Source organism: Puntigrus tetrazona, chromosome 5 (genome assembly GCF_018831695.1).
Source record: "Puntigrus tetrazona isolate hp1 chromosome 5, ASM1883169v1, whole genome shotgun sequence".
In the NCBI taxonomy this organism is placed as follows: Eukaryota; Metazoa; Chordata; class Actinopteri; order Cypriniformes; family Cyprinidae; genus Puntigrus; species Puntigrus tetrazona.
The window spans coordinates 16,682,705-16,698,251 of NC_056703.1; the positions used below are offsets into that span (position 1 = coordinate 16,682,705).

The window sequence follows — 15,547 nt, forward strand, 5'->3', positions numbered from 1 at the left end:
ACGTGACAGGCCTAGATAGCTTTGTCATCACTCCATCTCCATACACAATCCCAGCCTCTTCATTCACGCTCATAGCACATAAAATGAAGAGGGAGCTCTCACACTTTGAATCACTGGTCCCTGCAGCACATACCGCAGTAATGTGAATTATATAGTGCTCTTTTACAATTTCCACAGGCTGCGGAGGCCAGAGGCATGGATTCTTGCTCTTGAGGAGAGATAGTCTCAGTCTCGCTACTGGCAACAATGTCTTTTGTGTCATTGTCTTCCTCTTTCTCCAGCGCTCTGGGCACTCTATTGGCTGAGACTGCGATGGCCTGTGGTGATAAATCTCTGACATGCACCTGAGAGCACTACCGTACATCTTACTTGAAGCTCCATCTACGTCAAACTACGCCATTCACTGCAAACATGCTGTTGCTTTATAATGAATAGAGTAAATCTGTCATACTTCCCTAACTGTTAAAGAAATAGTTCACTCAAAAGTGAAAATTTGACCATTATTTACTGAACTTCACGTCGCTCCAAAGCTGTATAGCTTGTCTCAAATTAAATATGATTTCTACAACGCAGGTTTAACAATATTTAGTCAGAATTACAAAACAAAACTGTCAAAAAATATTTTATTTTAACCTTTATTTTAACCAGTGGACACTGTAATTTTTCTAAGTATGGAAAAAACCTTCCTTTTGTGTTACACTAAATCAATACCAAACACCAAAACCAGTCTAAGCTGGTCTACTGGACCTCCATTGTAGTGCCAAAAACCAGTCTAAAATCAATAAAAAGACTAGAGGACCACCTAAAACCTGCAAACCAGTTTAGGCTAGTAAAAGCTTTTAAGCAGGGATACTGAGAAAATAACAGCATAGACAGAATTGTAATTTTTGAGTGATTATTGCCTTAAGACATTTTCTGTCCTAGATATAGCAAGACTCATTGTTTTTGAGATAACAAACAACTTGATTATGACTGTTCATATTAAAAGAGAGAAAAGAAAGCATTCCACTATTGTTAGGATTACTTCTGAAGTTTCTAAAGAATTGTAACAGAAGTAATTTTCGCTTTGGTTTGGAAGCTGGAAACAAATAAACTGTCACCAGATTTTGGAAGCCATAATTTGACAAATGTCGATGCGCCGCAGTCTCGCTTTGTCATGTACAAATTGATAAATGATCAGTAAGTGTTTGAAGTGCCTGGATCATTGTCCCGCCAATCACCTTTTAAATTCATGCAGGTATAGTTCCAGAGAAAGAGCGGACAATGCCATTAATCTTATCTGAACACGACCACATCACAGTACCATTACGAGATACGGTCTCTGCCTCACCCATCGTCTCTTTTTTATTCTGCTGTGTAATGATCATGAGAAAGCTTCCGCAGCCAAATGATCCCTGTCAGGGATAATGAGAACAATAGAGAGCCACAACAAGAAAATACTGTCAATTAAATTAGCAACAACTTCATCACAATGTTATTTGCTTTGTGTTGCATAAACAAACAATAGTCATTCTACAGTTCGAATGTTTTAAAATTGCTTTTTTGCACAGCAATCACCCTCACATAAACTATGAATTAAACACCAACATTAGTCAATGAGGTTGCAACTATTCTACTAGTGTGAAATAAATAGCTTGTTTTGAGACTTTTGTGGATTTTATGTGTAGTACTGTAAATTAAAATACAGAGCTAAGTGCAAACTAAAGGGGAATCTACACACCAGCAGCCATCTTTTATACTGAAATGCAAGCATATATGTCTAAACGGTGGCTTTTCATCAACAGGCCCTAGGGAGCCTAGACAAATTTTCATTTCAAGTCATGACCTAACACACCTGATTCAATTAATCAAGTGCTAATTGCTCCATGTAGCATAATTAAGTTGAACCAGGTGCATATTTACTGTACGTTTTGGATAAAAGCAATTTTTCTCAATTGAGCCTCCAGGACTGGAAGGAGAGAAAATGTACTGGTCTAAACGATCTCATAGAAAACCTTGATCCCTGCTTGAGTAATAGAATGGAATCCCATCTGGAAAGTACAACAACAGATATAATGTGAGTCGCTACAGTTCTTTTAAAGCACAGGCTATTTCAAAGAGTTTAAATTCAGTGAAACCCTCCCTAATTTACCGCCAAGATACAAGAGACCATTTGAAGCAAAAATATTCATTCTCAATACATTTTTATTTAGAGGCCCAATGAAATCCATGAATCCATGTCTACATCTATACACCTCATGTTGCTTTGTCCAATAAAATGCTCTTTTGTTAAAAAACTGTGCCCTCTTAGTAAATTATAAATACCATTTCACTCAAGGTCCAAACACTGTTTGTGACTGTGAAGTAATAGCCTACTGGCTATTCAAAAAAGGATGAGTCCTTTCAACTTCCATCAAACGCAGGAAAGAAAACTCCACTTTATAACCCATTTCATGGAGTCTTTAACTTTCTATTCAAGCTTTTACCATCTTCTCTGAAGGCTTACTAGTAGATTTGGCAGGAGTGTTGCAACGGCTGAAATGGAAGCAAATGGAAAAACAAACAGAAATGCGAAAGAAAGAAAGCAGAGAGATGGAACACTTACTTTTGAAAGGGGAGCCTGATGTCCAGTGGAACAATAAAAGATGGAAAACATGATGAGAACCATGAATGAATAAAATGGAGGCCAATCCCAACTTGCCATTTTGGGGTTTATCTTATAAAGCGGTGTGAAAATCACCTTGCTGACTCACATTTGGCCGTAATGTACTCTGTGAATGGCTTGTTAAGTCCCAAAATGGCAAAACTGGGTGACCTAACTAGCTGTTGTGAAATGCGAATGTGGGGACTGTGAAAACACAGGGTGGTGAAGCAAAGATGAAACATGATAAGAAAAGTGAGATAAGAATTCATGTCAGCCTGTCTCTGACTTACATCAATGGAGCAATTCACTCCTGCCATGAGCTATTGTACATCCAAAGGAAGAATAAACAAGTCTTGTTTTGTGTTATTTTACTCAATTCTGTAAGATTCCCCAAAGCTTCTCGGTATTCAAATGGAAATCAAGCTTACTGCAGTGCGACTCCTTTTTTTTTCGTAATGTTATTACAATGTGCTTTTGAATCAGCCGAATTGGATCAATAAATTGGATTAATAAAGCGACAAGGAATAAGACTTTTTCTGCAATTTAAACTTTAGTCACTTAATCCCTGCGAGTGCAGAAGGAAATTGATTAATCAAACTAGAACTGTGTTTCTGCTCATCCCACATTTCTTGCAAACTGACTTTTCTAATCTGCTTTCTAAGTGGAACATTCTGAGCCAACGGCTTCGTGACAAGCAGTAATTAAACCAGTAGATTTGTAGGAATTTTGAAAACTACATTGGGAAGTCTAAATATGGATGATGTTTCATTAATGCGGAGAGCTCCACAACACAGAGTCAATCAAATACTGCGAACCAACCTCAAATTTCACCTCACTTCACTTTCAGCCTGTTTCCACCGGAGTGCAAGAAATCAGCTTAAAGTAATAAAAAGTGACACATTAAGTTCAAATTAAGAGTTTTTTGAATATATGTTGAATATATAACCTAATTAGTCCTAACTGTGAGATACAAAGTCATAATTATGATATATTTATGATATACTTGGATACAATTTTAATTATTAAAAACTTGTAATTGTGATATTGAGATTAAAACTAAGTCATAGTTCTGTGCTATAATTCGTGTTATAAAGTTTATAATAGTGCAATTAAAACATTCAATAAAAAGTATGTATTGTGATATACAAGGGCACAGTTATGCATCTAAATTGTGAACTTTAAAACCAAAATTGATGTTATAATTATGAAAGACGAAAACAATTTAATTGAGGTTTGATGCTACAATTATGAAAAACTATATTCAGAAATAAACTGTGAGCTATAAAGCTGCAATTTAATATTGCAATTATGATAAATAGTCATAATTATAATATTATAAATGTACAATTATAAAGAAATGCCTATTTTTTTAAGATGGCAGTTATGCCAAAAATTTAGAAATTCTTTTTTTTTTTTTTTTTAAGGCAGAAACAGGCTTACATTAATCGCTCACCTATATTAGAGCTAAAGCACTACAATTATTTCTAGTTAAACATGAGAAATACCATCTAGAAATATATTCAAATAATACCGCTGTACAAACGCAAAAGTATCTATGCAAAATATTCCAGCTTCAAGAAGATTATATCTTATTATTGATATTACAATTTCTGAGAGTCTAATCCTGTTCTGATGGTGGATATGAGGTTAAAGAGGGTTTCATCATCTACTCTACAGAAGAGTTCCCAATCAACACGGACCACACTTAACAGAGCACACAAGCTCTCAGTAGACACGAGACACAGCTGTTGCCTGGCACATGCTGGCACCGGCAGAAGAGCTGTAAGGACAGGGAGGAGCGTCACATCACTGGGAAGCACTGCTGAGGTGAGAGGCTGCAGTGACACGATGTCCTTCAGGAAATTGTTTAAACACACGGACACAGACTTAAATGAACACACACATCCACATAGAAATACAGAAGCACACGCAGAGGACAAGCAATGCATCTCCTGAGAGTGAGATCCAGCAGGGTCCAAGGCAGGGATGCATTGTGGGTAGTGAGGTCTGCTGCTGCACTGAGGAGGGGGGGTTGATGGGTAAAGAGAGCACTATAGGGTCATATGATGAAGAGGGATTGAAAGAGAGAGGAAGACAGAAATAGATAGGCACTTACGGACAGGTTGGGTTTTAAAGCTCTCAGGGGCGCTGCTCTCTCCTTCACCCTTGCCGTTGATGGCTGATATCTTGACCTCATACGTGGTCTCTGGCTTCAGCCCAACAATGGTGATCAAGTTGAGACCTGGTTTAGACAGAATTAAAGCTCCAATAAAATATCAAGGAATTAGATGATAAAATATGTGAACTATGCTTTTAACAAAGCATATTCAAAACTTTTTAAAAATTGTTAGATATGATATGCATATATACACATGAGCTTGTTTGAAACAATTTGTCTCAAAGAGTTAGAAAAATCTTGTTTTTTTTCTCTCCCACTTCCCTTCCTGTCACTTCTACACTGTCCTGTACTAATAAAAACCCAAAAATGTACAGAATGGATTCAGATATAATGAGAAAAAAGGCATAAAGTAAAACTTTATGAGTAATGGGTTTCCAATTCTGAGAGAGTCTGCAGGAATTTTTGTGTGTAGTACTATGGGCACAGATTTTGTGTGGGCCCAGTCATCACTCAGATGTTTTCCCAAAAGACCCTGCAAAGAATTTTGAGTTTTATGTTTATACTAAAATACATTTAAGTTTGATCCAAAAACGATCCACCAATTAAAGTCATCACTCAGAGGTTTTCCCAAAGGTCCCTATGCAGCATTTGTATTATACAACCATTTGTTTTTGTCATCTAATTTCATTGTACAAGAGCCCTGATATTTCTTTGTGTTGTTCCAGACACCCTACTTTGGGTTTGTTTAAAACAATGTTCGTTGGCACAACAAAAACAAACCATACAACTGGCCACCTTTATCTAATATGTGAACTATTTTGTATTAGCTTACGCTAGTATTCAAAAGTTTGATGTTTTGTTTTTGATAGAATAGTTGAACACCAAGGGTGCATTTATTTGATAAGCAATCAGTAGTAACAGTAATATTGTATTGTAATATATATGGTAGTACACACTTTAGTTCATTATTAGTTTGCTGTCTATCACAATATTTAGGTTCTAAATATGAAACTCTGTTTTTCATCATATCAAACAACTTCACTATTTAAATTCAAATGTTTTCAAATTTGCATAAAAGAATCAGTTGCAACCTACATCAATCACCAATTATACATCAAAAATGACCAAAAATGTGCTGTTCGTGATTTTTTTGTACTTGTTCAATCTGGTACCTTCTGTTTGAGTCTGTTGCATGACTATCACACGCCAATCTAATGCATTAGAGACTGACAAAAGGTTGAGTGATCAAAAAGCCATTGGCTGAGCAGAGGTTTGTGTGTGTGTGTGTAGGTGGCTGGTAGACTGCTTCGTGAAAGGCTGCGTTTGTGTGTGTGAGGCTTGTTCTGACGCATGTCCCAAGGAGGTCTGGCAGAGAGCAGGCTGTCAGCAGTGAGCAAACTGACATCTCCCCCCCCACCACCACCCGAGAGACAGACAGTACCCACAGACAAACAGAGCACATGTCAGGCTGTGACAACTGCTCGGAGCACTCTTATTTAGCATTCAAGTGAACCCTGTCCCTTTCCTACATTTGCGCATTCTATTTTTGGTCAGCTCTGCATCGCATTTCATGCTTGCCAAGCAATATCGCCAATGAAAGAGTTTTTATGGCAGCGGGGAAGGCTATTTTGCCACAATTTGAAATGGCTAGCAGCTGTGGAAAGTGTTTAGTTGTTATATTGACTACGGGAGGGTTGCTCTATGTGCGTCACAGACACTGCTGTTTACTTCTTAAAGTGTAATACGGCATCTTAACTAGGCGAGAAGAAACAAAGTGACAAGCAATAAAAGCTCTTCCGTGTTAATCAAAATTTCTCTCCTAACCAGCTGCAATGGTGACAAGCAACACTGCATGCTGTCAGTCGCACACAAGGAAACCTCACTGCACTAAAATTCAGCTCCTTGTGTATGCTAAACCTCAAACATGGACAAACTGCAGAGAGACTGACTGTGGCATTTCGGAAACATCTGCTATCAAATAACAAAACTATGCAAGCCCATTTTTGCCTGAAAGTGAAGTTAATTTGTAACTTTATATCTCACAGTTGCGACTTTTTCTTGATAACAAATTTAATGTATTTGCAGCTTTATAATAACTGTTCCCCTGTATCTTACACCTAAATGTATTACTTCCAGTTCACTTGGTACTAAATTTATATCTCATAATGTGACTATATCTAGAAATTGAGACTTTGTTACTTATAATTGTGAATTAAAATATCTCATAATTAGTGGTTTTGCGATATATTGACCTATATTTGACAATTTTCTAAAATCAGCCGATAAAAGTTTCTGTTTGGCCTATGTGGTTGAGGCTTTTATTTTGACAGCACTGAGAAAGGAAACGCCTGAGTACATTCGCATTCCCTCTTCTTGTTCGCTGCCGTCATTCAGTTCTGTCTGTGTGTTGTATGTAATATGAGTGTTACTTTGGCTTTATTTAAAAAGAAAATTCCCAAATCACACAAACCACCCAGAATACTAAGGGTCCTTTTGTTTACAGAATGTACTTCCTTTTAATTATATAATTGTATTATTATTATTATTAATAATTATTATTTTATTAATATGTATTAAATATTTATTTATTTAGTTCTGAAAAATACTACGTCTTATTATATGTTTATATTGTACATTTGAATTTTAATCCATTTTCATATTATTTACACTTAATATTGGCTATCGTCCACCCTGCTTTCCAAGATATTGGCATTGGCCTTCAAAAAACCCATTTTGGCCGACTACATCTCATCATGTGATTTAATATCTATTGTACCAATTGTGACTTTGTTACTCATGTGACTTTATATACCATAATGGCTTTATATGTTGCAAATGTTACTTTATTACTCATAATTGTACATTTATAGACTTCATTTCTAACAATTCCAACTTTGTTACTCATAAGTGTGACTTTACATACCAAATTAGACTTTTATATCTTGCATTATAACTTTGTTACTCAATTGTGATTTTATACACCATAATATGACTTTATATCTCGCAAATGTGACTTTGTTACTCATAATTGCGACTCTATATATCATAAATGTGACTTTATTACTCATAATTGTGACTTTAAATCCATTAATATGACTTTATATCTCATAAATGTGACTTTATTACTCGTAATTGTGACTTTATACCTTGGAATTGAGAATTTATATTGCACAGTGTGACTTCATATCTCACAATGTGCCTATTTCTTATTTATAACTTTCTTTTTTATATTTTTACTCCGAGACGGAAACAAGCTTCGGTACAATTTCCTCAAGGAAAACCATAAAAGGGCCATCTGGAATACACAACGCAGTGTGTTGAAAGTGAGAAAGTGTGCAAACACACACTGTTCTGATTGGCTGTGGTTTTATATTTTTGCTTTCAGCATAGACAGAGAAATTGCTTGTCGTTGGAATCTTGCCGCATCACGTCTGCTCTAGGACAGTGTTTTTAAAAACAGTTGCACTAAAACAATATAACTCAGTTAAAATCCTTGCTCTAATACAATAATCTGAGAATATGTGGTCATTTCAGCATAAAACAATGCTATAAAAACAAGAGCTTGACCTTCACACAAATGATGAAAAGCTTTTATAGCCTCCCAAAAGCCTCATTTATCTTGTTTTCTCTCTTCATTGCTTCCATTTCTAAATAAATGTTATTACAGTGTGTGTATGTGTATTGGATGCTTACCATCGTCAACTTCATACTCTCTGTCAGTCCAGTCTTGGCCTGCTATCCTCCATTCAGCCTTGTACTTGAGGATAGGCACTCCTCCACTTGAGGCAGGCTCATCAAACTCCACCATCGCTGTGCTGGAATACGGCTCCACACGCTCGATAGAGGGGGCCGAAGGCACATCTAGAGAACACACAGACGTTCTTATAAGCACACACTGGAAGATAACCAGCGTATTGCACACACATGCAGTGCACCGCAAAAATGTGAGTGAGGCAACAGACAAACTGAAACAATAAGAAATTGTTATGGGCTTGGGAATGGTTCACCAAGGAACTGTTATTGTGGTGGCGGTACAGTTTTTCCCTGAAGCACAAGTAAAATATCTTTCAGACAAACCAAGATATTGTTTAAAGTGGTCATATCACGAGGAATCAAATTTTCCTGGAACTTCTGAGATGAAAGAGTTTGATGTACTATGAAAACATACAGTAACTTTCAAAAAAAAAAAAGCAATCTCTAGGAACAATGCTGCAAAAATGGCTTGTTCTAACCTTCTCCAACCTTCGGATATCAGACCGATACATCAATAGGAAAATTACTGTTTTCAAACAAGTTTCAAACAGTCTGCAGTACTGTCTGGTACCACTAGAGGCACCAAAATTCTACATTCTCATTTAAATGGGGAAGTTTTCCAAAACTTGAGCCGGCCCTACCGTTTGTATATCCTCCTGAGGGATCCAAAATTAGAAACAAGAATCTTCCTGATCATTTAAGTCCTTATTAAGATCTTAACATTTAATTTCAGTGTGGATTGTTTCATAATCCTGTTAGAATGCAATGAATGCTTTGCAAAAAAGCTGTTTTCGAAGGATGAGTCATGCATAGACTGTATTGAATGCAAACAGCAAACCCACAACACGTCTTCTCATTTCCCATACAAAAAACATGTTTTTTTTATAGAAGTCTTTAAAGGCACAGTAGCAAAGAATAAACCTTCTGTTCAATGTTACGAGTCAGAAATGTGATAAAAAATAGCTTTTTATTACAAAAAGGTTTACAGCAACATAATTCATCCTCGGGGGGGAAACACACACACGTATATATATATATATATATATATATATATATATATATATATATATATATATATATAAATTACCCGCCTTTCCTCACAGAAAGTAGTTACTTGGTAAAACTAGCTCTTAAAGAAATGAGACTTTATCGCACAATAAAAAGTGTGGTGGCTTTAAAGCCTGTGAGGTAGAAAAAGGCGTCACTCTAGTACCGCCTCATCGCATTGAGACTAAATAATCACCTCGCTGCCTTCCACACCATTTCACATCTGCCCCACTTTACAGAGCACCAAAAATATCAGAGGCAGCGTCACATTTAACCGTCGAATCTGCAGCCTGAAAATTATACCCTGCTGTTTTTATTACCCAAGAGTCTCAGCCTAAAAAATACGAGCACAGGCTCTGATCTGGAGCTAAAACATCTCTGTCTGGGGGAGATTTACCTTTCGCATACCTGGTGGATTATGAATTGGTACCAAGGGGGGTTTTAGAAGTGTTCTTACTGTGTTAAGTCACCATTTGCGAGAAAGGATGTGTGAATAGCTAATTAGAACCTTTGAATGACAATTTGTGCTTGATTCTTGCTCACCATAAATGTAAAGTAGTTGCTATTTTCGTACATCATTATCTAAACATTCACAAACCTGCTTGAACCAAAATGAATTCCTTTGACTCTGTGCCGATGACATTTGTTGCCGTACAGTTGTAACTGCCAAAGTCGTTCTGGGACTCTGGAGTGACCTGTCAAAGGAAAAAAAAAAGCCACGTCAAGGCACCGCCTCTCTTTTGACCTAGCTAGCATGACATAGACATTAGCTGGTTAAGGAAGCTCATTGCCATGGCAATGACAGTGACCTCTATTCTGCACCACTGGCATTCACCTCGCTCGATAATTATTGAAATGAGAGAGAGAGAGAGAGAGAGAGAGAGAGAGAGAGAGAGAGAGAGAGAGAAAGAATAAAAGCGTACTGTCTCCATTAGCTCCAACAGCTTAGTAAAATGTGCCATGGGAACAGGGACAGTGACAGAGAACATTTCAAGCTTCACAGAACAGTCAAAAACAACCTCTCATGCAGTGCTGAACTGTATATTGAAAAGCCCTCACATGAGATGAAGCTCCGCCCACATGTGGTGACATCATGGGTATTGCTGATTATGTCAGTATTTGTATTTATCATTTATGTCAGATTTGATTTATGCCAATTTTGTAATAAGTCAAAACATTTTAGTGCTGATAATTACTTAAAATCTTTAAATATTGTGACAAAGGAAACGTTGTTCTTACAATGCTCTAAAAACAAATTGTAGGGAAATGATATTATTATTTGCTTTACTAAAAGTGTCCTTTAAACTCAGAACGTTTGATGTTTTTAGTTATTTTGATGTGATAAAAGAATAAAAAGGAAATGTGTGTGTAGAGCTATATCCTAAGATGATTTGCGCTAAATATATAGAAATATTAGTTGCATTAATGCAACTAATTGCATAAAGGGACATAGATGGATACATTTAATGAACACGTACTGTGTACTGAATATGCATTATGACTGGATGAGACAGAAGCAGAGTCAATATATTTTTTTGGTTGCACTTTGCAGCCAATCTGTATTACTGGGGACCATTTCTTGTAATAGAAAAATACAAAAGACGTTCTGCCTCTTGCCTTATTAAAATAGAAAAAATTGCTCATGCAAACTTAAATAAGCTCCCCGTAGCATTTTTGCTTCATCTCTGCTACAATATGTATGCATATTGTATTTAATTTGCTATGCTCAATAATCATCAATAATACATTTCCTGTGACTCAAATTTTATACAAACTTTGTATGGAAGTACAAACTCAAGTATTTCAGATGCAAATTCACTATTATATAGAAAGCTCCTAATGCTGTGATCTGATCTCAAAAGCTTTTCACAATCTGCTTTCAAATGAACCAAAATTTCACCAAATAATTTTTTTAGTACTCAGATGCAACAAATTAAACATCACAATCTGTGCTTTTGCAACACTTTAAAAACAATATGTTCCATGCGGGTCATTCACAATGCGTTGTTATACAGAAAGCAACTTAATTATCGTAATTAATGTTATTGGCCAGTAATGTGAAAACAAAATCAGAAAGTCAAGCGACTGGAGCACTACAATGACATGAATTATTCTACTACATAATCCAAAACAAGTCATTATATTCTCAGCACTTGTGGGCTGATAAGGGTGGGTAGATATGTGCATCAGTTCTATTTTGTACATAAATGAACACAGGTGACTGGTAAGAAAAAACACCAATTACTGTGTTTTCTCAATGCAGTATCGATGGCTATGAATTAATATCAAATGCAAGTGCTGGAGTGTACTGTAAATTGAGCTCAGAAGGCGATTATTAGTGTCAAACAGGACTTTGGTGTTGAAACTTTAGTAAGGGGGCATTTAAAGGCTGATGCCGTACCTCGAGGAAGCTGGCAGCAGGAGTATTGTAGATCTTGACATTGGTGGTATTAGCACTAGGCAACAGCTGGCCGTCACGGAACCACGAAACGGAGGCGCCCGGGTGAGCGCGGGCTTCGCAGGTGATGTTAGCCGGATTACCCTCCCAGGTGAACACCGCCGCAGGGCCTTGGATCTTCGGAGCATCTGTAATTATACACAGTGTCAGCCAAGTGCAACCGACACATGGACTGTTCCAGAGAAAAAACCTTGGGGCAAAAAATACGATGGCTTCCAGCTGGCATACATTACCCATCATCCCCTCAACCCCTCACCTTTCAGAATTGCAATTTCTGATATCTGCTCTATTGTCTGTTGCGATCGTTGCCCCCCTGATGTTCACTTCGGCTAACTAGTCTCTCCACTCCTGGATTGATACAGTACATGCAGTTGAGTCATCACATTTCCCATAAAGCTGGTCTGATAAGACACATATCCACTCAAATCTTATCGCTATCTCAGGACCACAGGCTGCAACACCGCTGCAGAGATAATGTCAGCACCCCAAAACATAATGTCTCACTTTTGGATGAAACAGCCAATGAAATCTTATCACAGCAGTGGCCGAAATGAGTATTGGCAAATTTAGGGCTGGAAATGATTTATGATTTAATGTGTGGTTTTAGGAGGACACGTTCTTACACTGCAAAAAATGCTTCTCTAACTTAGATTTTTTATCTTGTTTCCAGCCAAAATACCAAAAAATTCTTATAACAAGAACATTTGTCTTTAAGCGACTTTTTGCTTAGAAAATGTAAAAAAATCTGCCAATAGGGTAAGCAAAATGATCTTATTTCAAACAGAAAACATAATTTTGCTTAGCCCACTGGCAGGTTATGTTGCTTGTTTCAAGCAAAAACTCACCTAATTTTTGTCTAGAAAAGAACTTGTCTAGAAAATTCTTCTTCACTTAGGAAGTTTTACATATTTTGGCTGGAAACAAGGCAGTGTACCGTGTTGATATACGTGAACGTTTGCATAAAGATACTGATTTCATATAACTACAATAAACTCTTTCCAAAAGGCTGCCAGTCTTCATTTTTACTATGCGGCTGAGCTCAATTTCAATAAGACAGCGCATAAACAACCAAGCGAAAGAAAAATGCATATAAATGCATATAAATGTAAACTAAAAGGTGGGAAATAAAAGAAATGTACAGTCATGTGAAACAGAAAGGGAGACTCTAACCCAAACCGTAAGTGTCTGAGCATGGGAGTGAACAATCTCATCTAGGATCATTTGAAGCAGACAAAGCACCTTTTCTTATCGCTAATTACTGCGAAACGCTCCGTGCACTCAACCAAGAAGCTGATTACTCACAAGCCGGGCTGTGGCAAACTGCATTTCCACACAATTTCTATCAATTGCACATTGTGATGCTATCTCAGGAACGGGAGAAGATTTTTAGGGCAAGAAAAATTAATCCAATTAGACTTTCATTGCACTTCAAGCTTCACTCCCTCCCACTTTTCTGAATTAGATTGTGGAAATGCTTAAAAATGCACAAGCAGATGAAAATAACTTTAAAGCTAGCTTTACTGTAATTCTCTACCTGGCAAATGGCACAAAAGTGCACTCAGCCAACTGCAGTAAACATAATCTGATAAAATAAGCGTTTGCTCTCAAAATTGAGTTGTAAGAATGTGAAGATGGTAGTATTTCATTCCCATATGAAGAGCTCTGAATGTAAGAAAAAGCCCAAAAGCTATAAACACATTTGAGTATATGGCGCTGTGATTTGAACCGAGCTTTTATGAAAGCAGGTTTAATTCGTTTGAAAGAGACATATAAAAAAGCCCTCAAACCAGCAACTCCTTCAAAAGTAATTTCTGTTCTTAAATCAAATAGCTTGCTATATACTCACTAAAGAAAAAATTATGATGATTGTTTTGTAAAAGAATGTGTCCATACTCTGGTCCATGAAGGTCTGCTGGGTTTAATTGGTGGATCTGCTGTTCACTCGCAAAAATGATCTGCTTTAATTCCTGGCAAACAGTAAGGTCTTAATGATTACATTAGCTGAGACCCTGGTGGCGGTCTTGTTTTTGGTCCAGCATCCATTTCCTGCTGTTTTAGTAGCCAAAAAAAGCTAGCAGCCGATGACCGGCTGAACACTGAGAAATCACAATCGGTCCACTTCGTTGAGCTTTGACACATTCGCCCTGAACACAACAAGACAAACAACCTACAAAAGGACAAAGAGTGAAGTTTGTGGATTGGCTTACAGCGCACTTCCAGGTACATGCTCTGGATGTCCTGACCAATGGAGTTACGGGCAGTGCAGAGGTACTGGCCAGCATCGGTGAACTGCACGTATTTCAGAGTCAGAGAGGACACACGGGCATCGCTGCGCACGATCACGTTGCCATCCAGACTCTAGAAAAAGAGAAAGATAGGGTGAGACTAAGAAAAAGATATGCAAAATACAAGTATACAAGTACACATTCAAAAGGTTGGACTTTAGAATTTTTCTCTTTTGCTCATTAAAGTTGCATTCACTGTATTTTATCATAAATAATGAAAAAAAAAATTACAGTATGAAATATTATTGGAATTTAAAACAATGTTTTATTATTATAATGTACTTTATAGTTCAATTTATTCTTATGATACATAGCTATATTTTCAGCATCATTACTTAAATTTTCAATGTTACATGATTTTTCAGAAATAATTAAGGTGCTGAATTATTTTCAATATTGGAAACAGTTTTTGCTAATTTCTTTTGGAACCTGTGATATATATTGTTTTAACGTTGTTCTTTTTAAATAACAGCTTTTATTTAAAAATAAGAAATATTTTGTGTCAGTAATTTTTTTTTTTTTAAAGCAATAACAATTTTTTTACATTTATTTTTACATTAATAAAAAGTGATAAAGGCTATCTATTTAAATAAATGCTGTTCTTTTACATTTTTTATTCATTAAATAATCCTGAAAAAAATAGTGCAGCTTTCAAAATATATTAAGCAGCTTTCAACATTAATAATAAATCAGCATATCAGAATTATTTCTGAAAGATCATGTGACTCTGAAGACTGGAATAATAGACAATGAAAATTCTACTTCTATTCTACTACTATATTTTACAGTATATTAAAACAGGAAACAATTATTTTAAATTGTAATAATGACATTTAAAAAACATCAAAACCTTACTAATGGCAAAATTTTGAAACAAGCGTATATATTAGTTTAAGTTAAACCTAAATGCCAGTGAAAAGGGAACAAGGTTTGTCTTTAAAGTGAAAGTTCACTCAACAATGAATATACTGTCATTACTGACTCTTGCTTCAAACCTGTATGATTTTCTTATACAGTATGAAAAACAAAAAAACTACATTCTGTCTTTTAGTTTCTTTTTATATTCTTCAGATTCTCAAAGAAAAGCTTGACATTCACACGCGTCCATTTGTGAATATGAATCAACTGATTCGCCAAAGAGATCGGACTCAAAAGATCAATCACCTTTGGGTCAGTCATACAGGTTTGGAAAGACATGAGGGTGAGACAATTCTGACATTTTTTTATTTCATGATTGGAAAACAATTCAGTTTTATTTTATT

General features: G+C 36.3%; 1 pseudogene; it reads right to left on the minus strand.

The window, feature by feature from the left end:
- Positions 1-15,547, minus strand: part of LOC122344726 — a 54,533-nt pseudogene that overhangs the window by 14,446 nt on the left and 24,540 nt on the right.